Here is a 6,000-nt window from a genome sequence, read left to right on the forward strand (position 1 = left end):
CTCTGGGGGCTCTACTAGAGAATCCATTGTCCTGGTTTTTTCCAGCTTCTAGAGGCTGTCCACATTCCTTAGCTTGTGTTTTCCTTTCTTCATCTCAAGAACCAGAAATAGCACAGAGTTCTCTCAGCATGAATCTGGATTCTCTAGACCTGGCTTCTGCCTCCCTCTTGTACTTTCAAGGAGCCATTAATTAAATTGGGCCCTAATGGATAGTCCAAGATTTCCTCTGCTTTAAGGGAGCGGATTAGCAACCCTAATTCCTAGCTGGAATCCCTAATCCCTGGAATCTGAGGATATGTTAGATTACTTGGCAACCTTAAACCCCCTTTGCCATATAATCTAACACATCCACAAATTTCAGGGATTAGGATGTGGGCATCTTTGGAAAGCCACTCTTCTGCTACCCAAACAAGTAAGAACAAGAACCAGTGACATCAGCATCATAGCTGTAAAATGGCAGTTGCACTGGTGAATAGCCTCTAGGTATTAGCCCCGGCACCCCATCCACTGATACTTGAATAAAATTGGCTCAACTGTCACGTACAGTATGGGTTGCATATCCTTTCAGGAATTCTGGTGGGGGATAGGACAGTTTTCAGTGTTCCTAGTCACCTCTATTTTTACATTCCTGTGCCTACCAAAATTGTTAAATCTGTGTATTTTCTCACCATCCCACCTTAGTGCTCCTGTTCCAGACTACCTCTCACTTAGATTCAGAATCCCTCCTTTCCTTGATTGCCATGAAATAGCAAATAACATCAAACAAAATATAAGAAAAATTAAAGCCCACAGACAGAGTGTTACTAAAAACATGAGGAGATAGAAAGGGTTCAGGTAACAAGAGCAAATTAATGTTACACTTTCAACATTCCAGTTGGACACCAGCTCTGCTAACTCAGGTCAGCCTCCCTGTGTGGCTCAGAGATCTCTTCTGGAGCAAAACAAAAGGAAATGAAAGCCTTCTATGCCTCATGCAGAATGAGCAAAGCAGCTCCTCCCAGCCCCTCACCTGGAGCTCAGCGGCAGCCCTTCCACTCCCTACACCAAGTTCACTGGTGTGCTCACTTCTCATTTCTCCTTCTTTTAACTAGTGTTGGCAAGAAAGAGAGATTCATTCCTATACTAATACTAATGTAAATAATGCCATCACCCCTCTCTGCCCCCCAGGAAGGCAGAAAAACTTACTGTCTATTTTTCTTTTAGATAGATTTTCCTCTCCATTCAGTTATGTGAGCAGAAAGAAAATATTTATGCAACTTTGACATTTGGGGAAATCTTGTGAATTCAGAGATCTGGAGATTTTAGGATAAATGTTTTGCTGGTTTGGTGGGGGGGAGCGTTTTGTTTTGTTTGCTTCTGCCAGCCTCAGGCTCTGCTGTGACAATTAAATTCAAATGGAGGGGGACAGTGGTAAGTTTGCAGCTAAGGTGCATGATGTAAGGGTATATAGCTCACTCCCTGGGTGAAGGGCTCCACTACAACTTGAACTTTACCTAAAAAATGCACACAGTGTAACCTAATCATCTGTACACGCACATGAATCCAAAATTTAAAAAAAGAAAGAAAGAAACCAAAAAGCAGACAAAGCTCACAGACTGAGGATAGACAGGACAAGCTACCCAGCAGCGCGTGCTGGAGAAACAAAAGGAGATGTTCTTGCCAGGAACCCGCCTCGGCCCAGAGCAGCGTGGTGCCAAACAGAGGAGGATAACAAACCCAGATGTAATCCAGAGTCTGCAGGAGTGCTGCAGAGTTTCCTAGGGAAATTAAAAACTAATAACCAGATAATACATTCTTAGCTCTGTGCCCTGTGGACTTCTGCTGAATTTTGGATGAGGCGAAAAAGAGAGGGAAGGGAGGCGGGAGGGAAAGAAACAAACCTGTCATAAAAGCCACAGGTGCAGCCTCCACTCCGGTTCTAACTGGTGCCCCGGGGCTCAAGAAGTCCTTGGGCTTTGGAGTGTGCTAACTTGTGTTAGTATTTGTTTGGGAAGATGTACTAAGCTGTCAGTGAAAATGTTAGGGAGCAGAGTTACGAATAATGAGAGAAATTTAGAAAGGCCACAGCCTCAAACAGCACAAAAGGCGCAGTGATGGGGCCACATGTTGTATTGTGATAAGAGATTTTCATGTATCAATTCATTCATTCCTCACCAGGAGAGGTAGTCTCTCTCTCTCTCTCTCCCCCCCCCTTTCTCTCTTCCAAGAATATGAGCCTGGCTAAGGAATCCAGCAAAACTGGGCTGAAATCCCAGCCCTAAAACACACTACAGTTTAGTTTACTCATTTGTAAAATGAGATCAATATACCTACAACTTCTTAGGGGGGTGAAATAGGTAAATTTGTGACAAACAATCACTTATCACAACACGCTATGTAACAGTATGCACAGTCTCAGAAACAGAAACCATATGTTCACATGTATATATTTGTGTAAGTATAGATAATACAGTTCCACCCAGAAGAGTTGACACCGCAAGCCAGAGACCCAGGAAAAAATGATTAAAAAATAAAGGGAAACATTCCAGCTGGGGTCTGAACATACCGCCCTGGTCAAAGACGCCATCTTCTTACCTGGGCTGAGTTAATAATCTCAGAGCTGATCTTGTCTCCCTAATGGCAGGGAACTTCCAAGTGTAGATTAGATTAGTAGCCCTGCATGAAGCCCTCCAGGGTTTTCCACTGCTTTTAGAATACTATCCAAATACCTTATACTGCCTACAGGGCCTCGTGATCTGGCCCCGTCTCCCTCATCAGATTCATCTCTTATCCAACTTCCGCTCCACCTATGCTCCAGCCACACTTGCCCTTAGTGTCTTCCTTAATCACCCCCAGTTCTGACTTAGGGTCCTAGCCCTGGGCTGCTTTTACTTGGAATGCTTGTCCACCAAAGCCTCCTATATCTAACTACTTCTTGTCAATCTCATCTCCATGTACACGGTGACTCCTCCAGGATGACTACCCTGACTGTCCAGTCTAAACAAGACCTCTGCTCACACTCCTCTACAGCACTCTGCTTTATTTCTACTGCAACAGCATCTAATATCCTCATGCTTTATTTATGTGTTTGGTTTGTCATTGCAACCCAGCATCTCCATCAGTCTGACAATGGCAGACCTTCAGTGAACGTGGAGTGAGTGAGTGCCTGGCAGCACAGATAGGAACGGTGGCCCCTGCAGGCCCTCTGAGTCCATTAAGAGGCTCACAGACTGACAAGGGTGTGTGAGAAAGAGACCTGAAGCGCTGAATGTTACTCTGGTTTAAGAGCTGAAATGAAATTACTCAGTGTCTTTCCCCAAGTCTGAACTTGCTAATGCAATTTCTGAGAGCTGGGAAATTTCATCACCACCATTTCTACGTAAGCAGTCTAAATCTTATAAATAAAAACAAATTATAACCTCTGTAAGTTGACCACCCACAGGACTGTTTCAAACCGGTTGGTATATGGAGATGGTCAGCCTGAGGAACTTTCATTGAGTACACGCAGCGCACGTCAGGGGTATGAAAATTAGGTCAGCTGAAGGAAGGGGTCAATGTTGGGAGGTAGTCAGCTATGGAGGTGCTACTATAATAATTTTAAAAACTTAACTATTTCCTTGGAAATGTAATGTAAAGCTTTTTAGCTTTAACGTATAGACTTTCCAATGCTCAGAATATTTTGCATTTTTGATTTTCATCCTTCGCTTCTCATAAGCCTTTCAGAGGCATTCCTTTCGGAACGGCGAGGCCTTCCACTTTTGGATTGATTCCTGAATTTTAATCCAAACTTGCTATAATGGAGCAATGGGAAACAGGGATCAAGAAAATAGGTTTCCAAACCTCAATTTTCCTCTTCAATTTAAACTTCTGTTATTTATATTTTTAAGAAAGCTTCTAAATGTCCTGCAGAATGAAATAGCCGTGATACCTACATTTCTCCAAAGCATAAACCAACACATATGATGAGTACTGGGTGGAAACTAAGAATAAGAATAATGTGGAGCCCAAGGAGTCCAGCTGCAGCCAGCCGACAGCCTGGGAGAAAGCCCACAGCCAGCGTTTCCTCTGAGAAGAGGCCCAATTCTCGGCTGGGCTTGTGCTTGAAACAAAGCCCTGTTATTCTTAAGTTTGGTGGTTTAGTGGTTTTGTTTTGGCTTTTTGCTTTGTATAAATGGAAGGTTCCTTGCTCACTAACCATGTTGAACTAACTAAATCTCTGGCAAATTGGATTACTTTGCACTTCACTTGGGAGAACTGGATCTGGAAATGAGGTGCTTTCCTTTGTTCTTCTTCCAGGTCCTATTGTGGATTCTGTCCCACCTGCCTTTCTTTGAGCCAGGAGGATTGCCTGGGGCAGGGAGAAGGGGCCAGGGTAGCTCCAACTCTAGGAAGGAGTGCAGCTCCCTGTTGGAAGGGACCTGATCTCTAACAGCAGAGATTTAGGAAAGTAATATGTTCAAACTTAAATGTGTTTCAATGGCTGCAGTGTTTATCTGCTGTCATATTAAAAAAAAATAGCATATTAATAGAGAATGTGTTTATGAGAATATCAGATAATAATCAGTCATTTGGAGAAAGTGGTCCCATGAATTTTGCAGGTGCTCTCATGGTAATTACAGATAAATTTGTTTTAGGCATCTCAAAATTTGAGTCACAATGCTTACCACAAATGAAACTCAGGATCCATTTCCAAACTCTTGTGCCCATTTCCAAAATCTAGGACTAAAATACTACATGAGTTCACTGGTAAGGATAATGCAAGAACACGTATAAATTTCAAAAATAAAATGTAAATAAAGCATTATGAAAGTTTTCTTGGAAAAAAGAGCTACCTAAACCAAGAGATAAAAAAAAAAAAAATGAATTCTGATTATTGTAAATAATTATTACCAGGAAAGGATATAAAATATTTTTAAAATTTTGGAAAATACATGAGAAAACACAAAATTCCACCATCCTAAGAAACCTATGATCTATGTTATATATGTCTTTAAGCTTGTTTCCATATGTATACAAGTTGTATATGTTTTGTACTTACTGTTTTGTACTTTTCTGAACTTTTTACCTTATTTATCAGAAGTATTTTCCTTTGTTACCACACCTGTCTTCATAATTATCCTTTTTTTGGTTGCAGCGTAATATTCTATCATGTACTTCTACTATAATTCAATTAATATTTCAACTATTATTTGACATTTAAGTTTTTGTGTCAAAAATTATATTAGACATGGATACCTTTGTATGTAGGTAAAGAGTTTTCCTCCTCCTTTGGTTTCTTTACTTAGGATAAATTTATAATGGAATTATCATATCTATGCATCTGAACATTCTTACAACTCCTATATGAAGTATGTTATGCCAATTTATTTTTGCAATGGCAAGATAATTAATCCTTTCTCCAGCCATACATGGGGGTTCCAGTTTCACCTCTATCTTACTAGCAAAGGAATATCTATCCGTCTGTCTCTCTGAAATGTAATAGGTTAAAAATGGTACTTTTTAATGCTTTCATTTTTACTTTTTTAGTTATTAGTGATATTATTATAACATACTAAGGAAAAATTGTATTTCTTCCTTTTTGTATGGCCCGTTACAGGTTTTTAAATGAGTTTGGCTAGTTATCGAGAGGTCTTTTGAACAGAATATTTAGGTCAGTGAAGGCCCAAGGGGGGATAGAAGAGTAGGTTGATTTATTCGGATTACAGAGTACACAAGAGGGGAGAGCCAAAACAAGGACAGGAATCAAACCGCGTCGAAACCACAGACCAGGAAGGGAAAGCACCGTCCACAGGAGGGCAAAAGGTTCCTTTCTTGCAAGAGTTGAGTCAGGTGTAGAAGAACAGACGTTAAATAGGATTTATTCCAGTTAAGTCATAACAAAGAAAAGGTAATGAGTCCCATGTTGTCTCTTCCTTATGATTCATGAAATAATTAAATATGTTCTTTGTTCTCTGGGACAAAGGTGTTATAAAAATAGTTGATGTCTTTCCTCATCTGTGGAATGTATTCTTTTTTTTTTTT

This window comes from Otolemur garnettii, unplaced genomic scaffold (assembly GCF_000181295.1).
Source record: "Otolemur garnettii isolate 467f Iridium unplaced genomic scaffold, OtoGar3 scaffold00090, whole genome shotgun sequence".
Classification (NCBI taxonomy): Eukaryota; Metazoa; Chordata; class Mammalia; order Primates; family Galagidae; genus Otolemur; species Otolemur garnettii.